The sequence below is a fragment of the Cherax quadricarinatus genome, chromosome 18, assembly GCF_038502225.1.
Source record: "Cherax quadricarinatus isolate ZL_2023a chromosome 18, ASM3850222v1, whole genome shotgun sequence".
Lineage (NCBI taxonomy): Eukaryota > Metazoa > Arthropoda > Malacostraca > Decapoda > Parastacidae > Cherax > Cherax quadricarinatus.
The window spans coordinates 11,918,846-11,944,721 of NC_091309.1; the positions used below are offsets into that span (position 1 = coordinate 11,918,846).

General features: G+C 45.0%; 1 protein-coding gene across 4 annotated transcripts in view; it reads left to right on the forward strand.

The window, feature by feature from the left end:
• Positions 1-3,281: 3,281 nt before the first annotated feature.
• LOC128689376 (organic cation transporter protein) overlaps positions 3,282-25,876 on the forward strand; it is a 108,628-nt gene continuing 86,033 nt past the window's right edge. For 2 of the 4 annotated variants that reach the window (XR_008407153.2, XM_053777583.2), the window contains exon 1: positions 3,282-3,513. The gene's annotated coding sequence lies outside the window, so the exon portion shown is untranslated. Of the gene's footprint in view, positions 3,514-10,543; positions 10,801-25,876 lie in introns of all 4 variants that reach the window. The other 2 variants (XM_070086188.1, XM_070086187.1) reach the window with 2 other exon arrangements.

Below are 25,876 nucleotides of genomic sequence, written 5' to 3' on the forward strand. Positions count from 1 at the left end.
CCAGGGGTCTATTGGTAATCCCCCTTATGTATGCTGGGAGGCAGTTGAACAGTCTCGGCCCCCTGACACTTATTGTATGGTCTCTTAACGTGCTAATGGCACCCCTGCTTTTCATTGGGGGATGTTGCATCGTCTGCCAAGTCTTTTGCTTTCGTTGTGAGTGATTTTCGTGTGCAAGTTCGGTACTAGTCCCTCTAGGATTTTCCAGGTGTATATAATCATGTATCTCTCCCGCCTGCGTTCCAGGGAATACAGGTTCAGGAACTTCAAGCGCTCCCAGTAAACAGATGACAGCTAAAAGACTGAACAGTCCCTGGTTAACACCCAGCATCCTCAAATCCATAAATACAAAGCACCTATGCGAAAAACAGTACAGAATGGGTCACATAACCAGAGACCAAACAAAACGTTACTTGTCAATCCTAACCAGCCTGATAAAAAGGGCTAAAAAATTATATTATGAGAACAGATTATCCAACTTAAAAGGTGATATAAAAAAGACCTGGAAAACCCTATCAGAAATTCTAGGAACAAAAAAGATATCACGAAATAGGGCAACTGAACTAGCAAAACCAGATGAACCCGAACTCCCACCAACTGAAACAGCAAACAGACTCAACGATTTCTTCTCCACCACAGGGAAAAAACCTTGCCAATAAAATCCCAGGCTCAAATACCCCACGCAATGACTACCTCACTGGCAACTACCCGAACACACTATTCCTAGTTCCCACTAACCCAACAAAAGTCTCACTTATTATCAACACACTAAGAAACAAGACAGGAGATTTAAAAACCTTACCACCCTTTATATACAAAAAAGTGTCGCAAGTGCTGTCACCAACCACTGCAACACTTTCACAAATCCATCGAATCCTCTACCTTCCCTACAGTTCTCAAAATAGCGAGGGTCACCCCGATCCATAAAGGAGACCAAACAGACTTGAATAACTATAGGCCAATATCCAACTTACACCCTCTCTCTATAATCTTCGAAAAATTAATTCATAAGCGAATCTATTCCTACCTCATCTCCCACAACATACTCAACCCCTGTCATTTCGGGTTCAGGCCTAATAAAAAATACGAATGCTGCTATTATACACATGCTAGAACAAATATACACTGCACTAGAGAAAAAAGAAGTTCCACTGGGGATCTTCATTGATAATGCTCCCAGTGTATGGTACTGTGTCCATGCACTATACATTTATGTCATTGATATTTCTGTACAAACCGTACTGTCAGAGATATTATCTTGCAGTCTACTGATCTTGTTCTGTCTTCATAGTTCTTTAAGTTGACACATTTCATTATGATGGATAATGATTCTGCTAGTACCTAGCCGTACTGTCCTACTTTGTTCAATTTCGTTTGTTAGTGTTTTTATGACAATGTTTCGTAAACTTGTTTGAAAAAAACAAAATTATACTCGACATTCTCTTTATTTAATGCTTGTTTAGCTAATTCGTAAACTCTGTCATGCTTCTGGAGACCTGTGTGAGAGGGAATCCACAAAAGCTTAACTGTAATCCAACTCTTAATAATTTGTGTATACCTGTGCCTCACTTCACACACAAGTACGTTGCATTCAGGTTTCAGGCTATTTAGAGCGAGTAATGAGGTTTACGATAACAGAACTTCCCACCCTTCCACTGTCAAGGTTAAGAGAGCCATCAGCGTAGATATTATTTTTTTTGTGTGTGCAGATAGTGCTTGTTACATAGCAGTAGTCAAAGATAAGAAGTGTGTACGAATATTTTCTTGGGAGAGGGTAAGGAGGCATATATCGCATCCTACCTACCTGTCGGCCCTTTTCCATTCAATATAATAAGTTTATTTAGGTACAGGTACACATAAATACAGTTACATAAATTGTCATACATAGCAGCATGTGTAGATTACCTAGGATAACCCAAGAAAGTGAGACACAGTGTCATTTCCATTGGGGTCCTTGTAATACCTTATTATTTAAACCTTAAAAGTTTAGTAGATATTTAATATTTCAAGTACGTAACTTAAATTTTATTATTCAGTACCTGACCAACCGGGCTGTGGTTCGTACGTCAGCTTGCGTGTGGCCAGCAGTAACAGCCTGGTTGATCAGACCCTAATCCACCATGAGGCCTGGTTTCAGACCGGGCAGAGGGGGCGTTGACCCCCGAAACCCTCTCCAGGTAAACAAAAATTAGATACGTACGTCAGGACATACAGATGCAAATTCCCTTCAAGGCGAGTACCTGGTAACTAGCGAAGGATTCTTTAAACTAAATAGGCTACCATTTCTTTCTTGAATTAAGACTGGTTGCCTTCCATTCCCCAGGTGATGTACCACACATACGGATTTAACGCTTAGCCATGGAAACCGATAAAGTCCCTGGGAGACGAAACACTTCTCGTTAAAATGTCATAAACTGCATATTGAGTTTTATCAACATTAAATGTTATAAACCTTGGTAATAAATACCGACAAGTTGTTTTAGAAAAAACACGTAAACAAACACTAGGACATTTATTAGCAAATGTTTTAGTCCTGGGACTGTGATCACCACTTCTAACAGGTCACCATGCATCACTAACACTTCACTCTGCCTATATTTACTGTCTTTTAACCTCTGTATGTTAGAAGTGATCAAGGTCTCAAGACCAAAACGTTTTCTGATAAATGTCCTAGTGTTTGTTTACGTGTTTCTCTAAATCAACATTACATATATAAAAATAATGAGATGTTTATCAACATGGTAAAAAAAATAAACGCGAATTTTTAGTATTTAACAGTTTTCTTTTCTCAGTTACATTCCATTTTTCAATTCTCTACCATCCAATAAGGCAAAAAAGACGCATTTGTCTATAATCTGAATATCAAGTACCTCGTATAAGGTAGCAGACAGGAGAGCTATGGATCTGAAGTAAAATTTTGAAAATTGGTCTCTACGTAATCTTATAACGAGCCAAAGCTGCCTCTAATATATATCAGCACTGACAGAAAACAATCTTGTATGATGGTGAACAAAGATCTGGGTAGTAGCACGATGATGTTATTCGTAAATTTTAAGTGAAAAAGACCTCTCACAGGATGGGTTTGGCGTGCATACTTAATAATCAAAATTCTTTCTATCCAGGTACTATTACGATTAGTAGCTAAAATCTTATCTACAGGCGAGTTAATCTTGAAGGTCGCGCAACAAACAGCAGTAGAAATTATTTAATTCGTGACGGAAGTCACGAATTTGGAGAGAAATATGACAACGAGTTCCTGGCGGCCCCCATCCCCGTGGTGAGTCAGTCAGCTCCCTGGGTAGTGTGGGGAACACTGAGTGGGTGACGGGCTCCACCTTGCTAGGTGGTGGGCAGTGGCAGTAGTCATCCCTCTCCACAGTGGCAGTGTGTTCGTTGCTATAGTGGTAGAGGCATCGCTGCGTTGTCCCAGTGTGGGTGGGGTGCCTGCGTGTAGCGTGTAGAGCAACGCGGGTCCTCTGCTCTCGCTTCACCCCAGACGTGCTCCGACAGGCTGTGAGTACAGACTCATATGTTTCTTACGGTGTTGCCAGTTGCCACTACCACCATCTCCCCTTCCCTCGTCTGCCTCACTCCCTCGCAGTCTTGTTTGCTTCCAGTGAGATATTCACTGCCTAATAGGTTCATCCAGGGACATGTACAAAGGCATCAACCATGGCAACATCTGTAGACAAAGTCTCGTTCTTGAGGCATAGTTAACACCGGTGGCAGTATGGGAGATGCAGGTTGGTAGGTGCGTATGTTTGTGTACTCACCTAATCGTGGTTGCAGGGGTAGATTCATAGCTCCTGGTCCCTCCTCTTCACTGGTCGCTGCTAGGGTCACTCCCTTCATGAGTTTTATCATACCTCTTCTTAAAGCAGTGTATTGATCCTGCCTCCACTACATCACTTTCCAGACTTCCACTTCCCGACAACTCTGTGACTGAAGAAATACTTCCTAACATCCCTGTGACTCATCTGTGTTTTCAACTTCCAGTTGTGACCCCTTGTTATTGTGTACCGTCTCTGAAACATCCTGTCTCCATCTACCTTGTCAATTCCTCTCAGGATTTTACATGTCGTTTTTGTCCCCTCCCATCCCTCCTGTCCTCCAGTGTCGTCAGGTCGATTTCTCTTAACTTCTCCTAGTAGGACATGCCCCTTAGCTCCGGGACTAGTCTTGCTGCAAACCTTTGCACTTTCTCTAATTTCTTGACGTCCTTGACCAGATGCGGGTTCCAAACTGGTGCTGCATACTCCAATATGGGCCTGATGTGCACGGTGTACAGAGTCTTGAACGATTCCTAACTGAGGTGTCGGAGCGCTATTCTTAGGTTTGCCGGCGCCCATATGCTGCAACAGTTACTTAGTTGATGTGCACCTCAGGTGTGCCTGGTATTATACTCACCCCAAGGTCCTTTTCTTTGAGTCAGATTTACAGTCTTTGGCTCCCTAACCTGCACTCTGTCTGCGTTCTTTGTCTTTCCCCGATCTTCATAACTTTGCACTTGGGTTAAACTCCAGGAACCAGTTGCTAAACCAGGCTTGCAACCTGTCCAGATCCATTTGTAGTCCTGCTGATCCTCATCCAAGTGAATTCTCATTAGATTCACATCGTCTGCAAGCAGAGACACTTATGAGTCGATTACTTCCGTCATGTCATTCATATATACCAGAAACAGCACCGGTTTTAGGAAATCCGCTCGTCACGGGCGCCCACTCTGACACCCCGTCATGTACCATGACTCGTTGTTGCCTCCCTGTCTGGTATTCTCTGATCCACTGCAGTGTCTTTCCTGTTATGCGTTCCCGATCCTCTAGCTTCTGTACTAATCTCTTGTGTGTGGAACTGTGTCGAAAGTTCTACACAGAGAGAGAAGGGGTGTGCGTGTGTACTCACCTAGTTGTAGTTGCAGGGGTCGAGTCGCAGCTCCTGGTCCCCGCTTCTTCACTGGCCGCTACTCGGTCACTATTCCCGCTCCATGAGCTTTATCATACCACTTCTTAAAGCTGTGTATGGATCCTGCCTCCACTACATCACTACCCACACTATTCCACCTCTTGACAACTCTGTGACTGAAGGGATACTTCCTAACATCCCTGTGGTTCATCTGAATTTTCAACTTCCAACTGTGACCCCTTGCTGTTGTGTCCCATCTCTGGATCGTCCTGTCTCTGTCCACCTTTTCGATTCCTCTCAGTATTTTATATGTCTTCATCATATCCCCCCTATCTCTCCTGTTTTCCAGTGTCGTCAAGTCGATTTCCCTTAACCTCTCCTTGTAGGATATACATACCCCTAAGCTCTGGGACTAGTTTTGTTGCAAATCTTTGCACTTTCTCTAGTTTCTTTACATGCTTGGCTAGGTGAGGGTTCCAAACTGGCACTGCATATTCCAATATGGGCCTAACGTACACAGTGTATAGGGTCATGACTGACTATTTAGATGTCAGAATGCTGTTCCTAGGTTTGCCAGGCGCCTGTATGCTGCAGCAGTTATTTGGTTGATGTGCGCCTCAGGAGACGTGCCCGGTGTTATACTCACCCCAAGAGCCTTTTCCTTGAGTGAGGTCTGTAGGCTCTGGCTCCCTAAACTGTACTCCATCTGTGGTCTTCTTTGCCCTTCCCCAATCTTCATGACTTTGCTCTTGGTGGGGTTGAACTCCAGGAGCCAGCTGCTGGACCAGGCCTGCAGCCTGTCAAGATCCCTCTGTAGTTCTTCCTGGTCCTCCTCTGATTGAATTATTCTCGTTAACTTCACATCATCTGCAAACAGGGACACTTCAGAGTCTATTCCTTCCATCATGTCATTCACAAATACCAGAAACAGCACTGGTCCTAGGACTGATCCTTGTGGCACCCCGCTCGTTACAGGTGCCCACTCTGACACCTCGCCACGTACCATGACTTGCTGTTGTCTTCCTGACAGGTATTCCCTGATCCATTGTAAGCCGGGCTGTGGCTCGTACGTTGGTTTGCGTGCAGCCAGCAGCAACAGCCTGGTTGATCAGGCTCTGATCCACCAGGAGGCCTGGTCACAGACCGGGCCGCGGGGGCGTTGACCCCCGGAACTCTCTCCAGGTAAACTCCAGTGCCTTCCCTGTTATCCCTGCCTGGTCCTCCAGCTTTTGCACTAATCTTTTATGTGGAACTGTGTCAAATGCCTTCTTACAGTCCAAGAAAATGCAATCTACCCACCCCTCTCTCTCTTGTCTTACTGCCATCACCCTGTCATAGAACTCCAGTAGGTTTGTGATGCAGGATTTCCCATCCCTGAAACCATGCTGGCTGTCGTTGATAAGCTCATTCCTTTCTAGGTGCTCCACCGCTCTTTTGATAATTTTCTCCATGACCTTGCATACTATACACGTCAGTGACACTGGTCTGTAGTTTAATGCTTCGTGTCTGTCTCCTTTTTTAAAAATTGGGACTACACTTGCTGTCTTCCATACTTTCGATAGTCACCCTGTTTTGATAGATGTGTTGAAGATAGTTGTTAGTGGTACACAAAGTGCCTCTGTTCCCTCTCTCAGGACCCATGGAGAGATGTTATCCGGCCCCATCGCCATTGAGGTATCTAGCTTGCTTAGCAACCTCTTCACTTCTTCCTTGGTTGTATGTAATGTGTTCAACACTTGATGGTGTACCCCACCTTTCCGCCTTTCTGGAGGCCCTTCCGTCTCCTCTGTGAACATTTCTTTGAATCTCATGTTGAGCTCCTCACTTTGTGGTCATTTTTTGTAACCTCCCCTCCTTCCTCAGCCTGATTACCTGGTCCTTGATTGTTTTCCTCCTGATGTGGCTGTACAACAGCTTTGGGTCGGATTTGGCTTTCTCTGCTGTCATTCTTGTATTGTTTTTGGGCCTCCCTTCTTACCTGTGCATATTCATTTCTGGCTCTATGACTGCTCTCCTTATTCTCTTGGGTCCTTTGCCTTCTATACTTCTTCCATTCCCTAGCACACTTGGTTTTGGCCTCCCTGCTCCTTTGAGTGAACCACAGGCTCATCTTGGTTCTTTCGTTATTCCTGTTACCCTTGGGTACAAACCTCTCCTCAGCTTTCTTGCATATTGTTGTGACATATTCCATCATCTCATTGACTGACTTCCTTGCCAGTTCTCTGTCCCACTGAACCCTGTTCAGGAAGTTCTTCATGCTTGCATAGTCCCCTTTCTTGTAGTTTGGCTTCATTCGTCTGGTCCTTCCTGCTTCCCCCTCCACTTGTAACTCTACTATGTATTCGAAGCTCAGAACCACATGATCACTGGCCCCAAGGGGTCTTTCATATGTGATATCCTCAATATCTGCACTACTCAAGGTGAATACTAGGTCCAGTCTCGTTTGTTCATCCTCTCCTCTCTCTCTGGTAGTGTCCCTTACGTGTTGGTACATGACGTTTTCCAGTACCACCTCCATCATCTTAGCCCTCCACGTTTCTTGGACTCCATGTGGCTCCAAGTTCTCGCAGTCGATTTCCCAGTGGTTGAAGTCACCCATGGTCAGTAGCTTTGCCCTGCTCACATGAGCCCTTCTGGCCACTTCAGCCAGTGTGTCAACCATCGCTGTGTTACCTTCATCATACTCTTGCCTTGGCCTCCTGCTGTTCTGTGGTGGGTTGTACATCACTGCAATTACCACCTTGGGACCTCCAGACTGAAGCGTTATTTTATGTAATCTCTTGCTTCTCCTCTGTCTCCTCTCTCCAGCTCATCAAAATCTCATCGGTTTTTGATCAGCAGTGCCACTCCTCCACCCCCTCTGTTCCCTCTGTCTTTCCTCAGTATCTGATATCCCGTTGGAAAGATGGCATCTGTTATCATCCCTGTGAGCTTGGTTTCTGTGAGGGCTATGATGTCTGGTGATGTCTCTTTGACTCTTTCATGCCACTCCTCCACTTATTCGTTATTATATCAGCATTGGTGTACCATACCTTCAGTTTTCTCTCCAACACTATGTTTTGGGGGATCTGTGAGGGTGGGGGACCTGGCAGTGTGCTGTAGGATTCTACAGTGTAGTGTGGGGGGGGGGAGCTCTGAGTGTGGATTGTGGTCTGTGTTGGGATATTGTGTTTGGTTGTGGGGTTCTGGGGATGGTTCTGTGTGTGCTTGCTCTTGTTGCTCTGCCCTGCTCTGGTTGTCCTCTGCTGATTCTGTCCTTATCTCTCTTTCTAGCTCCTTTTGCTTTTGTGTCCTCTCCCTCAGCTGCTGTCGTTCTGTTTTTATTTTTGTCTCAGTCTAGGAATACCCTCTTGTATGCTGACGATTCCTTCAACCGTGGTTTCTCTTGCAGGATCCTGTTTTGCACTGTTTCTGTCCTGAAAATCAGCTTGGTCGGCCGTTTTCTCCCCTTCAAGTATTCCCCTATTCTCTGAAAATTTACAATCTCAGATATGTCCTCTTCACCTATTTCTTTGATGATGTTCTCAATCTCCTGTCTTTCTGCCTGCCATCTTTCATTGTATCTCCTTCCCTCACTCTCCTGAAGCCCATGAATAGACATTGACTTCGCCCTCTCCTCCTCCCATTGCCTTTTCCTCTGTCTGTAGTTCCTGTTTGTACTTGCAGTTTACCTGGAGAGGGTTTTGGGGGTCAACGCCCCCGCGGCCTGGTCTGAGACCAGGCCTCATGATGGATCAGGGTCTGATCAACCAGGCTGTTACTGCTGGCCGCACACAAGCTGACGTACGAACCACAGCCCGGTTGGTCAGGTACTGACTTTAGGTGCCTGTCCAGTGCCTTCTTGAAGACAGCCAGGGGTCTATTGGTAATCCCCCTTATGTATGCTGGGAGGCAATTGAACAGTCTTTGGCCCTGGACACTTGTTGTGTTGTCTCTTAGTGTACTCGTGGCACTCCTGCTTTTCATCGGGGGAATGTTGTATCTCCTGCCGAGTCTTTTGCTTTCATATGGAGTGATTTTCTTGTGCAGGTTTGGTACTAATCCCTCCAGGACCTTCCTAGTGTATATTATCATGTATCTCTCTCGCCTGCATTCGCAGGAATACAGATCAAGGACCTTCAACCGTTCCCAGTAGTTTAGGTGCCTTATCGCACTTATGTGTGCCATGAAAGTTCTTTGTACACTCTCCAGGTCTGCAATGTCGCCAGCCTTGAAGGGGAGTGTTAGTGTACAGCAGTATTCCAGCCTAGAGAGCACAAGCGATTTGAAGAGAGTCATCATGGGCTTGACGTCCCTAGTTTTGAAGGTTTTAATTATCCATCCTTTCATTTTCCTAGCGGATGAGGTAGTTACATTGTTGTGGTCTTTGCAGGCGAGATCCTCTGACATTAGCACTCCCAGGTCCTTCACATTACTTTTCCGCTCTATTGTATGGTTAGAATTTGTGGTATACCTGGAGTTTACCTGGAGAGAGTTCCGGGGGTCAACGCCCCCGCGGCCCGGTCTGTGACCAGGCCTCCTGGTGGATCAGAGCCTGATCAACCAGGCTGTTACTGCTGGCTGCACGCAAACCAACGTACGAGCCACAGCCCGGCTGGTCAGGAACCGACTATAGGTGTCTGTCCAGTGCCAGCTTGAAGACTGCCAGGGGTCTGTTGGTAATCCCCCTTATGTATGCTGGGAGGCAGCTGAACAGTCTCGGGCCCCTGACACTTATTGTATGGTCTCTTAACGTGCTAGTGACACCCCTGCTTTTCATTGGGGGGATGTTGCATCGTCTGCCAAGTCTTTTGCTTTCGTAGTGAGTGATTTTCGTGTGCAAGTTCGGTACTAGTCCCTCTAGGATTTTCCAGGTGTATATAATCATGTATCTCTCCCGCCTGCGTTCCAGGGAATACAGGTTTAGGAACCTCAACATTTTTAATTTCTTCAAGTTTTCAATATCTGAGTAGCTGAAATTTCTCCTGGTTGAACTTCATATTGTTTTGAGTGGCCCATTCGAAGATTTGGTTGATGTCCGCTTGGAGTCTCGCGGTGTTTTCGATGGAGGTCACTGCCATGGTGATCCGGGTGTCATCCGCATGGAGCTATGGCTTACATTTCTGTCTATGTCAGAAATGAGGATGAGGCTTGGAATGGGAGCGAGTACTGTGCCTTGTGGAACAGAGCTTTTTACATATCCATTTTCTCCCTTATTTTTTCTTGTAGTTCTTGGTGGCATTGTCGTGCCTCTGCATAAGACCTGTCCCCCCTCTACACCTTCAACCCCATCCCCCTCCACCATCCCTGCTCCCAGCTGCTCTTCCCCTTCATTCCTCGGCCCTGCTTGGTGGGCTGATAGGGCCTTAGCGTGAGTTTTATCTCCTTCCTTCCCGTTGGGCCCCCTCATTCAGTAGGGGTGTACCAGCTTCAGATGCTGTGTCTCCTGGTGTGTATGTGTGTGTGTTTTAAACGCGACAGGCGTGAGGGATGACAGTGTCTGATGCCAGCACAAAATAACAAGCAAAGAATGCTACCCCTTGGAGTACATACAGTGCCAGGGTAATAGGAGGTAATCGTTTTTATCCAAGGAAAGTAGAATAGCTCCATCGTTTCTTAGGTCAAGACTTAATGATAAGAATTTTTTAAAAATTTTTCTCGACAGACCTAAATTATATTCGGTGCTTATTTAATTTGGGCAAGCATGAGGAACGCTACCGGGACAAGTGTAGAAGTATTCAAGAGGAAACTCGACTAGGACCTCCATTAAGTGCCAGATCATCCAGGCTGTGATGGATATGTGGGCCACCGGGCCGGCAGCAGCAACAGCCTAGTTGACTAGGCAAGCACCAGACAAGCCTGGCCCAGAGTAGGGGCCAGGGAGTAGGAAAACTCTCGAAACTCACCAAGGGTATATCAGAGGTAAGGAATCATTTTGTTCCCGGAAGCTTGTGTGAGAGGAAATTCACAAGTTTAACTCGAATTATAGTGTGTGTGTGTGTGTGTGTACTCAGTATTTGTGGGTTGCAGGGATCTAGGGTCAGCTCCTGCCCTCCACCTTGATACTGGCCATGACTGCTTTCATACACAATAACTCATTAAGATAAGATAAGATTTCGTTCGGATTTTTAACCCCGGAGAGTTAGCCACCCAGGATAACCCAAGAAAGTCAGTGCGTCATCGAGGACTGTCTAACTTATTTCCATTGGGGTCCTCAATCTTGTCCCCCAGGATGCGACCCACACCAGTCGACTAACACCCAGGTACCTATTTGCTGCTAGGTGAACAGGACAACAGGTGTAAGGAAGCGTGTCGAAATGTTTCCACCCGCCGGGAATCGAACCCGGGCCCTCCGTGTGTGAAGCGGGAGCTTTAGCCACCGGGCCACCGGGCCACCAATACATTCAGGTGCTTGGCTACTGCGGGTGTTCGTGGCTCGGCTGATAGCGTCCTACTTGTACACTGAAGGATGGAAAACGTTGTCCAGGTTTCCTGATATCTGTTTACCAAGCATTAAGTAGGTAGGTACCTGGCTGTTAGTCGGCTGTTGTGGGTCGCACCCTGAGAATAAGTTTATTTACCTGGAGGGTGTTCCAAGGGTCAGCGCCCCCTCCTCCCGGTCTATGACCAGGCCTCGCGGTGGATCAGGGCCTGTGCAACCAAGCTGTTACAGCTGGTCTCAAGCAAACCGACGTACGAACCACAGCCTGACTGGTCAGGTACGCCTGCCGAGTCTTTTGCTTTCATAGGGAGTGATTTCCGCGTGCAGATTTGGGACTAGTCCCTCTAGGATTTTCCAAGTATATATTATCATGTATTTTTCTCGCCTGCATTCCAAGGATTACAGGTCAAGGGACTTCAACCGTTTCCAGTAATTCAGATGCTTTATTGTTCTTATATGTGCAGTGAAAGTTATGTATTTTCTCAAGATTTGCAATTTAGATGTGGTAGATATATTTTTATGATCTTTGAAAGTGAATTTCTCTGACATTATCACTCCCAGGACTTTGACATAGTTTTTCGTTCTATTGTGTGGTTGGAATTTGTTTTATAATCCGATCTAGTTTTTATTTCCTCGAGTTTTCCATAGCGGAGTAATTGAAATTTGTCTACAATGAACTTCATTTTGTTTTCTGAGGACTATTTAAAGACTTGGTTAATGTTCGCTTGAAGATTTGCAGTGTCCTCGATGGATGACACTGTCATGAAAATTCTGGAATCATCAGAAAAGATGATATAAGATATAAGCTACAACATGGTGTTGTGGCTTATATCTCTTGTGTTGTTAGCTATGAGAATGAGGAATAGGATGGGAGCGAGTGCTGTACCTTCTGGAACAGAGCTTTTTACTGTAGCCCCCCCTGACTTTACTCTGTTTACTATTACTCTTTATGCTCTATTTGTTAGGAAGTAATGATCCATCTACCCACTATTCCTCTTATTCCTTTATCACGCATTTTGTGTGCTATTACACCATGATCGCACTTGTCGAAGGCTTTCGCAAAGTCTGTGTATATACTACATCTGCATTTTGTTTGTCCTGCAGAGCATCCAAGACCATGTCATAGTAGTGGTCCAGTAGTTGTGAGAGGCAGGAGCGACCTGCTCTAAACCCATGCTACTCTCGGTTGTGCAACTGATGGTATCCAAGTGGTTGGCGATCTTGCTTCTTAGAACCCTCTCAAAGATTTTTATGATGTGGGACGTTAGTGCTATCGGTCTATAATTCTTTGCAATTGCTTTACTGCCACCTTTGGGGAGTGCGGCTATGTCTGTTGTTTTTAGTGACTGTGGGTTGACCCCTGTGTCTATGCTGTCGTGAAAGAGGTTTCTTGCTGTTCTTGATGAACACGCAGTTTCACGAATCTGGGCCTGGGGCAGAATGTATAGGCATGCCATTTATTGCTTTTTCAAAGTCCTGTCCTGTGGTGTTAGGATTATATCAGAATTTTTTTAATTAACCAGATTTTGAGTTTCGGTCATAAAAAATTCATTTTGATTGTCGACCCTGAGCCTGATTAACGCCTTACTAAACGCTGAGTCATACAAGGTCTTCAGTATCTCACTCATTTCTTTATGTAAGTCCAATCTCGTTTAAGCAGGGACCAAAGTACACATTAATATAGTACACGGACCAAAGTACACGTAAATATAGTTACACAAATTATCATACAGAGTAACAGATTTGTAAATTACCTAGGATAAAACAAAATAGTCAAAGCAACTTATTTCCTTTGGGGTCCTCGATTATTTCCAATATAAAACAGTCCCCGATGATTCACTGACTTCATCTTACCACATCTTACAGCAGAATGGGATGAGAGTAGTGTGACTCGCTTATATAGGCAGATGAAACGCCACGTTTATACCTATTTCTAATTTTGGCCGGCTGAGCAGTTATTTTATTGTTCACCTGCAGTTCATACTGTCAGTGGCAACGCAGAAGAACAGGATTACAGGACTTTTAATAAACCCCAGTGAGTGTAGTTACTTCTTTAAAAAATTATAGTCATTTCACAATTTTTTCACACAGGTAATCTTCGCAGTACTGTAAAAAATCGATCGGGAGAAAACATTCAGTTATCTTATCATTACCATTAAAAGCACTGGTCTGTATTTGGCTCCAGTTTCTTAAATAACAGATTGTTTTTCTAGCTTGTGCAAAATGTGGGTACAATATTAACGTTTTATGGATCCTATTTACAATGAGTGAGCTGTCATTTCCTGCATGGTGGTCTGCTTGGATTGAATATTTACAAACAAATATAATATTGTAGTGTATGGCTCTTTATACCCATGCCATTGGCATCTCCATACAAACTGTACTGCCAGAGATAATTATAGACTAGCCTTAGCTGAAGCGTGTCAGCGTGCCTCGTTGTGCTCCGGGTTTTTCGTGTTTTCACGGTCGCTCTTACGTGCTAGAACTTTAATTTGTGTCATCAATCCTATACGATACATCCCTCTAGCGCCTGGAACAAATCTTGGGCGGAAAACATTATATACTGAGTCAAAAAAGGAGAATTAGTGTGCACTAGCAGAGTTTACTGCCAGAGGGGAATCATAGGCCTGTCCCGTGTGGAAAAAAAATAATAATTGAACTTTTCATGTCAGAGGAAAGAAAGTCTCCCTGATAACATTGAGTATACATAGTGTATAGTGTATACTACAGGGGCTCCCTAGTATATTGATGATAAAGGCTAAAGTGTCATTTGAAAACAGGTGAATTTGTAAATGAAGTGATAAGCCTATAGAGGCAGGTGCCAGAAGTCGCCAGAACTTACCACAGGTCAGCTGTTTTTAATAATCTTCCTGGCTTGCCAGTGTACTCGCATATAACTAGTGATACCAGTGATTAGCAGAATACAGTGTTGTAGTAGCAACTAACCAGTATTATAATGGTACTTAGTGGAGTGGAGTGACTTTCATTAGTTTCTTTTTCTTGAAATACGAGACGTTACTGTGAATTTCATATAACCTGTAGTTACCAGCAGTCGCAATATACACAACGAGAAGCAATTATTACTACAGAAAAAGCGTCCTTCCTCCAAAATTTGCACCAGTCAACTATAGTGATAATATAGCATTTATTGTGGTGGAGACGGAAAAAAGAAAAAAAAAAAAAAAAAAAAAAAAAAAAAAAAAAAAAAAAAAAAAAAGAAAAGCCAGATACAGCGATTGATAAACAAGGAGGTGACCGTTCGTCATTGTAGGAGCTGCCAGATATCACCGGCTCTTCAACACGCAAGTTATACTTTTGTATCAGTCAAATCACATATTACTCGGGTAGATAATTTCCAGTAGATCCTTCATGTGTTAGCTCAAATCACCGACCAGTATGTTTTAAATAAGTGACCCACTGATCAGAGCAGATCGCCTGGCCCGAACCCTTGCCTGGTCCGAACCCTTGACTGGTCCGAACCCGGGACTGGTTTCAAACAGTTTCGTTGGACAATAAAGCAGACTGTAAACGGATGGGGTTGTAGGCGCCCTATAAACACAAACATTAAAAATCAGGAACGTGACGGTAAGCTGTCCAATATACAAAAAGAGTTAGAAACAGAAATACAAATAGCTAGAGCTTCATTTAAGGTTATTAATAGAATTTTCAAGAGGTTGCTAGTAGAATTTGCAGTAAATCAACCATTCAAATCATTATGAAGCCCTGTGTAGTCTGTGGTCAGTCAAACAAACGGGCTTCCACATGGATAAATTGTCATTTTTGTGGAAATTGGTGTCACGCCCCTTGTGCAGATATCCCAGAACTAGCTACAAGCAGTATTAAAACAGAGAAGTGTTTTTGGGTATGCTCAAATGAGGAAAATCTGTGGACTAAAATCACAAGGGTATTAAAAGAGGACAACATCAAAGCTGCTTTCATAGAAAACCTGGAAGCTTTCTACAACAGATGGGAACATAAAATGTCTGGGCTGAATGGTACTGCCCTTGATACTGGCCATGTAGTCATAAACTGTAAGGCTGGAGGTGATGTCCTGGTAGTCAGTAAATGTGGGGCTGATAGTGCTGTCCTGGGAGACAGTAATGGTGAAGCTGGAGGTGCTGTCCTGGGAGACAGTAATGGTGAAGCTGGAGGTGCTGTCCTGGGAGACAGTAATGGTGAAGCTGGAGGTGCTGTCCTGGGAGACAGAAATGGTGAAGCTGGAGATACTGTCCTGGGAGACAGAAATGGTGAAGCTGGAGGTGCTGTCCTGGGAGACAGAAATGGTGAAGCTGGAGATACTGTCCTGGGAGACAGTAATGGTGAAGCTGGAGGTGCTGTCCTGGGAGACAGAAATGGTGAAGCTGGAGATACTGTCCTGGGAGACAGAAATGGTGAAGCTGGAGATATTGTCCAGGTAGTCGGGAATTATACGCAGGAAGGAATACATATAAATGATCTCATAGGGGACAGGAGCCATAGTAGGGAAACAAGTGTAGTCAAAGATAAGATAAAACCAATATTGCAAACTAGAAATACCGCAGGAAATAGCAAACAAGAGGACTCCAATAGCAATAGTGAGGATAAATTACCAAAAACAACTGGTGGGAGCTCCATTGTTGGTGCTAGGGAGGATAGAAGTAAGACAGGGAAACATGCACCAACAGGGAATACAGTCACAGAAACCCAAGGCAAGCGGAAACCAAGCCTGTGCACATACTATGCACTTGGTATCTGCTGGCATGGGAAATCTGGAAAAACAGATGGGACATGCAACTATGACCACCCTAGAAAATGCCATGCCCATATGAAAACAGGAAAATGCAAACTCCCTTCCTGTAAGCTTTTTCACCCTGAAATGTGTACCTCTTCAGTACAGGAAAGACTGTGCTATAACTTAAATTGCCAGGCATACCATCTAAAGGGGACAAAAAGATACAAAACATCCAGGCCATGGGAAAACCTGGGTAGCCACAGCCACTCAAGAGGGAGAGGTTTTTTAGTGCCAGGAAGGAAAAAAAACTGGCAGGAAATGGCAGAAATCGTACACCAAATCCAGTCATTCCTGGAGTGGAACCACAGTCGATGGCCTCCACTCCAAACCAACAGATACAGATACTAATGCCGGAAAAAAAATCCCCCCCCAGTACCAACAATACCACCAGTCCGATAACATTCTTCTTTGCAAATATACAGGGTCTAAAGCCAGCTACAAACAACAAAATACCTTTCATCCGTGGACTGCTTGCAGAGGCAAAGGCAATGTTCGCGGCTTTCACTGAGACCCACATAAAGGATCACTTGGACAACGAAGTATGGATCCCAGGTTACAACCTATACAGATGTGACAGAGTGAACAGGCAAAAGGGGGGGGTTGGCCTGTACATTGCAGAGTCACTTGTTTGCACAGAACTGCTTAATGCCTCAAATGACGTAGTGGAAGTTTTAGCAGTAAAGGTCGAGAACCAAAACCTAGTCATTGTGGTAGTCTACAAGCCTCCGGATGCAACATCCCAGCAATTCCAGGAACAGCTGTTAAAAATTGACCACTGTCTGGAAAATCTTCCAGCTCCTGCACCCAACATCTTGCTCCTGGGGGATTTCAACTTAAGGCACCTAAAATGGAGGAATATAGCAAATAATATTGTTGCAGTAATAACACCAGGAGGCAGCTCTGATGAAAACTCACACTCACACGAGCTTTTAAATCTCTGCACAAAATTCAATTTAAACCAGCAAATAATAGAGCCTACAAGACTGGAGAATACACTAGACCTCATCTTCACTAACAATGATGATCTGATAAGAAATGTCACCATATCAAAAACAATATACTCAGATCACAACATAATTGAGGTTCAGACATGTATGCATGGAGCCCCAGACCGACAAAATGAGACTAGTCACGAGGGAGCATTCACCAAATTCAACTTCAATAACAAAAACATAAAGTGGGACCAAGTAAACCAAGTCCTAACCGATATAAGCTGGGAAGATATACTAAGCAACACAGACCCAAACTTATGCCTAGAACAGATTAACTCGGTGGCACTCGATGTATGCACAAGGCTTATTCCTCTAAGAAAAAGGAGGAGTAGATGTAAAATAGAAAGAGACAGGCGCTCCCTTTACAGGCGACGGAAAAGAATAACAGAGCGGCTAAAAGAGGTCAATATATCTGAAATGCGCAGGGAGACACTGGTCAGAGAAATAGCAAGCATCGAACTTAAGCTAAAAGAATCCTTTAGGAGTCAGGAATCGCGGGAAGAACTAAAAGCCATAAATGAAATCGAAAGAAACCCAAAGTATTTCTTCTCCTATGCCAAATCAAAATCGAGAACAACGTCCAGTATTGGGCCCCTACTTAAACAAGATGGGTCCTACACAGATGACAGCAAGGAAATGAGTGAGCTACTCAAGTCCCAATATGACTCAGTTTTTAGCAAGCCGCTAACCAGACTGAGAGTCGAAGACCAAAATGAATTTTTTATGAGAGAGCCACAAAATTTGACTAACACAAGCCTATCCGATGTTATCCTGACGCCAAATGACTTCGAACAGGCGATAAATGACATGCCCATGCACTCTGCCCCAGGGCCAGACTCATGGAACTCTGTGTTCATCAAGAACTGCAAGAAGCCCCTATCACGAGCCTTTTCCATCCTATGGAGAGGGAGCATGGACACGGGGGTCGTCCCTCAGTTACTAAAAACAACAGACATAGCCCCACTCCACAAAGGGGGCAGTAAAGCAACAGCAAAGAACTACAGACCAATAGCACTAACATCCCATATCATAAAAATCTTTGAAAGGGTCCTAAGAAGCAAGATCACCACCCATCTAGAAACCCATCAGTTACACAACCCAGGGCAACATGGGTTTAGAACAGGTCGCTCCTGTCTGTCTCAACTACTGGATCACTACGACAAGGTCCTAAATGCACTAGAAGACAAAAAGAATGCAGATGTAATATATACAGACTTTGCAAAAGCCTTCGACAAGTGTGACCATGGCGTAATAGCGCACAAAATGCGCGCTAAAGGAATAACAGGAAAAGTCGGTCGATGGATCTATAATTTCCTCACTAACAGAACACAGAGAGTAGTCGTCAACAGAGTAAAGTCCGAGGCAGCTACGGTGAAAAGCTCTGTCCCACAAGGCACAGTACTAGCTCCCATCTTGTTCCTCATCCTCATATCCGACATAGACAAGGATGTCAGCCACAGCACCGTGTCTTCCTTTGCAGATGACACCCGAATCTGCATGACAGTGTCTTCCATTGCAGACACTGAAAGGCTCCAGGCGGACATCAACCAAATCTTTCAGTGGGCTGCAGAAAACAATATGAAGTTCAACGATGAGAAATTTCAATTACTCAGATATGGTAAACATGAGGAAATTAAATCTTCATCAGAGTACAAAACAAATTCTGGCCACAAAATAGAGCGAAACACCAACGTCAAAGACCTAGGAGTGATTATGTCGGAGGATCTCACCTTCAAGGACCATAACATTGTATCAATCGCATCTGCTAGAAAAATGACAGGATGGATAATGAGAACCTTCAAAACTAGGGAGGCCAAGCCCATGATGACACTCTTCAGGTCACTTGTTCTATCTAGGCTGGAATATTGCTGCACTCTAACAGCACCTTTCAAGGCAGGTGAAATTGCCGACCTAGAAAATGTACAGAGAACTTTCACGGCGCGCATAACGGAGATAAAACACCTCAATTACTGGGAGCGCTTGAGGTTTCTAAACCTGTATTCCCTGGAACGCAGGAGGGAGAGATACATGATTATATACACCTGGAAAATCCTAGAGGGACTAGTACCAAACTTGCACACGAAAATCACTCACTACGAAAGCAAAAGACTTGGCAGACGATGCACCATCCCCCCAATGAAAAGCAGGGGTGTCACTAGCACGTTAAGAGACCATACAATAAGTGTCAGGGGCCCGAGACTGTTCAACTGCCTCCCAGCACACATAAGGGGGATTACCAACAGACCCCTGGCAGTCTTCAAGCTGGCACTGGACAAGCAACTAAAGTCAGTTCCTGATCAGCCGGGCTGTGGCTCGTACGTTGGTTTGCGTGCAGCCAGCAGCAACAGCCTGGTTGATCAGGCGCTGATCCACCAGGAGGCCTGGTCACAGACCGGGCCGCGGGGGCGTTGACCCCCGAAACTCTCTCCAGGTAAACTCCAGGTAAACTCCAGGTCCAAGTTGGACCGAAATGTCGTCGTGAGCTTCTCTCTTTTATGTGCGGGTTATTTGTGTATCGTTCCAGTCACGGTATTGTGTCTTTTTTTTTGTTACAAAGAAGCCATCAACGCAGGTGGTCACTGTGATATTTTTAGTGTTTAGATCGTGTGTGTGTGTGTGTGTGTGTGTGTGTGTGTGTGTGTGTGTGTGTGTGTGTGTGTGTGTGTGTGTGTGTGTGTGTGTGTGTGTGTGTATGTGTGTGTGTGTGTGTGTGTGTGTGTGTGTATGTGTGTGTGTGTGTGTGTGTGAGTGTGTGTGTGTGTGTGTGTGTGTGTGTGTGTAAGTAAGTAAGTTTATTCAGGTATACACAAATACAGTTACATAGAATTATCATACATAGCAGCATATGTGTAGAGAACCTAGGATAACCCAAAAAAGTCAGACAGTGACTTATTTCCATTGGGGTCCTTTTACCTTATTATTATAATATAAAGGTTATAATATTTTCTTATTATTCTACAATGAAGATAACATCTTATTATCATACTAAAAAGACTATCTACTACACGAGGGTCATTAAGACTATCTACAATACGAGGTTCATTACTAGAAATAAGGTAAAATTTACACGTATGTTAGCTAAAAAATAGAAAATCATTCCCCTCCCTTTCTGTAGCTACATTCATCAGACACCTTTTGGCACTCTTCTTGAACTGGTTCATACTATGACTGGCTTTGACATGTGCGGGCAGTCTGTTCCATTCCTTTATTGCTGTACAATAAAAGGTGTTTGACGCCTGGCCACTGACTGTGGGTACTACAAAGTTGTGCTCTCTCCCCTAGTACTATGATTGCTTTGGTTCCCAACCTTAACAAAATTGACAGCAAGATATTCTGGACACTGTTTGTGAGCAATTTTATAAACATGATTTAGCTTCAGTTGTTTTACTCTGTCTTCAACATTCAGCATATCCAACTGCTGTAATTCATCCTGGCCTACATGTGTGTGTATGTGTGTGTGTGTGTGTGTGTGTGTATGTGTGTATATGTGTGTGTGTGTGTGTGTGTGTGTGTGTATGTGTGTATGTGTATGTGTATGTGTGTGTGTGTGTGTGTGTGTGTGTGTGTGTGTGTGTGTGTGTGTGTGTGTACTCACCTAGTTGAGGTTGTACTCACCTAGTTGAGGTTGCGGGGGTCGAGTCCGAGCTCCTGGCCCCGCCCCTTCACTGATCGCTACTAGGTCACTCTCCCCGAGCCGTGTGTGTGTGTGTGTGTGTGTGTGTGTGTGTGTGTGTGTGTGTGTGTGTGTGTGTGTGTGTGTGTGTATGTGTGTGTGTGTGTGTGTGTGTGTGTGTATGTGTGTGTGTGTGTGTGTATGTGTGTGTGTGTGTGTGTGTGTGTGTGTGTGTGTGTGTGTGTGTGTGTGTGTGTGTGTGTGTGTGTGTGTGTGTGTGTGTGTGTATGTGTGTACTCACCTAGTTGAGGTTGCGGGGGTCGAGTCCGAGCTCCTGGCCCCGCCTCTTCACTGATCGCTACTAGGTCACTCTCCCTGAGCCGTGAGCTTTATCATACCTCTGCTTAAAGCTATGTATGGATCCTGCCTCCACTACATCACTTCCCAAACTATTCCACTTACTGACTACTCTGTGGCTGAAGAAATACTTCCTAACATCCCTGTGATTCATCTGTGTCTTCAGCTTCCAACTGTGTCCCCTTGTTACTGTGTCCAATCTCTGGAACATCCTGTCTTTGTCCACCTTGTCAATTCCTCTCAGTATTTTGTATGTCGTTATCATGTCCCCCCTATCTCTCCTGTCCTCCAGTGTCGTCAGGTTGATTTCCCTTAACCTCTCCTCGTAGGACATACCTCTTAGCTCTGGGACTAGTCTTGTTGCAAACCTTTGCACTTTCTCTAGTTTCTTTACGTGCTTGGCTAGGTGTGGGTTCCAAACTGGTGCCGCATACTCCAATATGGGCCTAACGTACACGGTGTACAGGGTCCTGAATGATTCCTTATTAAGATGTCGGAAGGCTGTTCTGAGGTTTGCTAGGTGCCCATATGCTGCAGCAGTTATTTGGTTGATGTGCGCTTCAGAAGATGTGCCTGGTGTTATACTCACGCCAAGATCTTTTTCCTTGAGTGAGGTTTGTAGTCTCTGGCCCCCTAGACTGTACTCCGTCTGCGGTCTTCTTTGCCCTTCCCCAATCTTCATGACTTTGCACTTGGTGGGATTGAACTCCAGGAGCCAATTGCTGGACCAGGTCTGCAGCCTGTCCAGATCCCTTTGTAGTTCTGCCTGGTCTTCAATCGAGTGAATTCTTCTCATCAACTTCACGTCATCTGCAAACAGGGACACCTCAGAGTCTATTCCTTCCGTCATGTCGTTCACAAATACCAGAAACAGCACTGGTCCTAGGACTGACCCCTGTGGGACCCCGCTGGTCACAGGTGCCCACTCTGACACCTCGCCACGTACCATGACTCGCTGCTGTCTTCCTGTCAAGTATTCCCTGATCCATTGTAGTGCCTTCCCTGTTATCCCTGCTTGGTCCTCCAGTTTTTGCACCAATCTCTTGTGTGGAACTGTGTCAAACGCCTTCTTGCAGTCCAAGAAAATGCAATCCACCCACCCCTCTCTCTCTTGTCTTACTGCTGTCACCATGTCATAGAACTCCAGTAGGTTTGTGACACAGGATTTCCCGTCCCTGAAACCATGTTGGCTGCTGTTGATGAGATCGTTCCTTTCTAGGTGTTCCACCACTCTTCTCCTGATAATCTTCTCCATGATTTTGCATACTATACATGTCAGTGACACTGGTCTGTAGTTTAATGCTTCATGTCTGTCTCCTTTTTTAAAGATTGGGACTACATTTGCTGTATGTGTGTGTGTGTGTGTGTGTGTGTGTGTGTGTGTGTGTGTGTGTGTGTGTGTGTGTGTGTGTGTGTGTGTATGTGTGTGTGTGTGTGTGTGTGTGTGTGTATGTGTGTGTGTGTGTGTGTGTGTGTATGTGTGTGTGTGTGTGTATATGTTAGTTACCATTTTGTCCTAGGCACATGTCGATTAGACACTAGGCCTGTTGTATTTGCGTGTGTGTGTGTGTGTAGTTACCAGTATGTGTGTGTGTGTGTGTGTGTGTGTGTGTGTGTGTGTGTGTGTGTGTGTGTGTGTGTGTGTTTGTGTGTTTTGTGTGTGTGTGTGTGTGTGTGTGTGTGTGTGTGTGTGTGTGTGTGTGTGTGTGTGTGTGTGTGTGTGTGTGTGTGTGTGTGTGTTTTAGTTAGTTACCAGTTTGTCCCAGGCACATGTCGATTAGACACTAGGCCTGTTGTGTGTGTGTGAGTGTGTGTGCGTGTGTGTGTATGAGTTTGTGTATGAGTGCGTGTGTGTTAGTTACCATTTTGTCGTAGGCACATGTCGATTAGACACTAGGCCTGTTGTATATGAGGACGTGTGTGTGTGTGCGCGTGTGCGTGTGCCTGTGCGTGTGTGCGTGTGTGCGTGTGTGTGTGTGTATGTATGTATGTGTGTGTGTGTGTGTGTGTGTGTGTGTGTGTGTGTGTGTGTGTGTGTGTGTGTGTGTGTGTGTGTGTGTATATGTGTGTGTGTGTGTGTGTACTCACCTATTTGTACTCACCTATTTGTGGTTGCAGGGGTCGAGTCTTAGCTCCTGGCCCCGCCTCTTCATCGGTTGCTACTGGGCCCTCTCTCTCCCCGCTTCATGAGCTTTATCAAACCTCGTCTTAAAACTGTGTATGGTTCCTGCCTCCACTACGTCATTTTCTAGGCTATTCCACTGCCTTACAACTCTATGACTGAAGAAATACTTCCTAATATCTCTCTGACTCATTTGTGTCTTCAACTTCCAATTGTGGCCTCTTGTTTCTGTGTCCCCTCCCTGGAACATCCTGTCTTTGTCCACCTTGTCTATTCCACGCAGTATTTTATATGTCGTTATCATGTCTCCCCTGACCCTCCTGTCCTCCAGTGTCGTCAGGCCGATTTCCCTTAATCTTTCTTCATAGGACATTCCCCTTAGCTCTGGAACTAACCTTGTCGCAAACCTTTGTACTTTCTCTAGTTTCTTGACGTGCTTTATCAAGTGCGGGTTCCAAACAGGTGCTGCATGCTCCAGTATATGCCTGACATACACGGTGTACAGTGTCTTGAACGATTCCTTACTAAGGTATCGGAATGCTGTTCTCAGGTTTGCCAGGCGCCCATATGCTGCAGCAGTTATCTGATTGATGTGTGCTTCCGGAGACATGCTCGGTGTTATACTCACCCCAAGATCTTTCTCCTTGAGTGAGGTTTGCAGTCTTTGGCCACCTAGCCTATACTCTGTCTGTGGTCTTCTGTGCCCTTCCCCTATCTTCATGACTTTGCATTTGGCAGGATTAAATTCGAGAAGCCATTTGCTGGACCAGGTGTCCAGTCTGTCCAGGTCTCTTTGAAGTCCTGCCTGGTCCTCATCAGATTTAATTCTCCTCATTAACTTCACATCATCTGCAAACAGGGACACTTCTGAGTCTAACCCTTCCATCATGTCGTTCACATATACCAAAAATAGCACTGGTCCTAGGACCGACCCCTGTGGGACCCCGCTCGTCACAGGTGCCCACTGTGATACATCATTACGTACCATGACTCGTTGTTGCCTCCCTGTCAGGTATTCTCTGATCCATTGCAGTGCCCTTCCTGTTATATGCGCCTGATGCTCTAGCTTCTGCACTAATCTCTTGTGAGGAACTGTATCAAAGGCCTTCTTGCAGTCCAAGAAGATGCAATCAACCCACCCCTCTCTCTCGTGTCTTACTTCTGTTATTTTATCATAAAACTCCAGAAGGTTTGTGACACAGGATTTGCCTTCCATGAATCCGTGCTGGTTGGCATTTATACTCTTGTTCCGTTCCAGGTGCTCCACCACTCTCCTCCTGATAATCTTCTCCATAATTTTGCATACTATACACGTCAATGACACAGGTCTATAGTTTAGTGCCTCTTTTCTGTCTCCTTTTTTGAAAATGGGAACTACATTTGCCGTCTTCCATACCTCAGGTAGTTGCCCAGTTTCCAGGGACGTGTTGAAGATTGTGGTAAGTGGCACACACAACATATCTGCTCCCTCTCTAAGGACCCACGGGGAGATGTTGTCCGGTCCCATTGCCTTTAAGGTATCGATGTCCCTTAGCAGTTTCTTCACCTCCTCCTCATCTGTATGTCGTCCAACACTTGTTGGTGTATTCCTTGCTGGTGTCCCCATCTGGTCTGTCCCCCCAGAGTCCCTCCTGTCTCTACTGTAAATACTTCCTTAAATCTCGTGTTGAGCTCCTCACATACCTCTTGATCGTTTCTTGTGAGTTCTCCACCTTCTTTCCTCAGCCTTATCACCTGGTCCTTGACTGTTGTCTTCCTCCTAATGTGGCTATACAGCAGTTTCGGGTCAGATTTGACTTTCGATGCTATGTCGTTTTCATACTGTCGCTGGGCCTCCCTCCTTATCTGTGCATACTCGTTTCTGGCTCTTCTACTAATCTCCTTGTTTTCCTGGGTCCTATGCCTCCTGTATTTTTCCATTCTCTGTTGCACTTAGTTTTTGCCTCCCTACACCTTCGGGTAAACCAAGGACTCGTTCTGGTCTTCCTATTATCTCTGTTTCCCTTGGGAACAAAACTTTCCTCTGCCTCCTTGCACTTTGTTGCCACATATTCCATCATCTCGTTTACTGATTTTCCTACCATTTCTCTATCCCACTGAACCTTCTGCAGGAAGTTTCTCATACCTGTGTAGTCCCCCCTTTTATAGTTTGGTTTGTCCCCTTCAGTTCCTGTTACCTTCTCCACTTGTAACTCTACTATATAGTCAAAACTCAGAACCACGTGATCGCTAGCTCCAAGGGGCCTCTCGTAAGTGATATCCTCAATGTCTGAACTACTCAAGGTGAACACAAGATCCAGTCTTGCTGGTTCATCTTCCCCTCTCTCTCTGATAGTGTCTCTAACATGTTGATGCATGAGGTGTTCCAGTACTACATCCATCATCTTGGCTCTCCATGTTTCGGAACCCCCATGGGGCTCCAGGTTTTCCCAGTCAATCTCCTTGTGATTGAAATCACCCATAACTAGTAACTTTGCTCCCCCCACATGTGCTCTCCTGGCCACCTCGGCTAGTGTGTCGACCATGGCTCTGTTGCTCTCATCGTATTCTTCTCTTGGTCTCCTGCAGTTCTGTGGTGGGTTATACATCACTCCAATGACTACTTTATGTTCTCCGGACTGAATTGTACCTACAATGTAGTCTCTTTCTCCAATCATGTCCATGCCTTCCATTTCCTCAAATTCCCATCGGTGTTTTATGA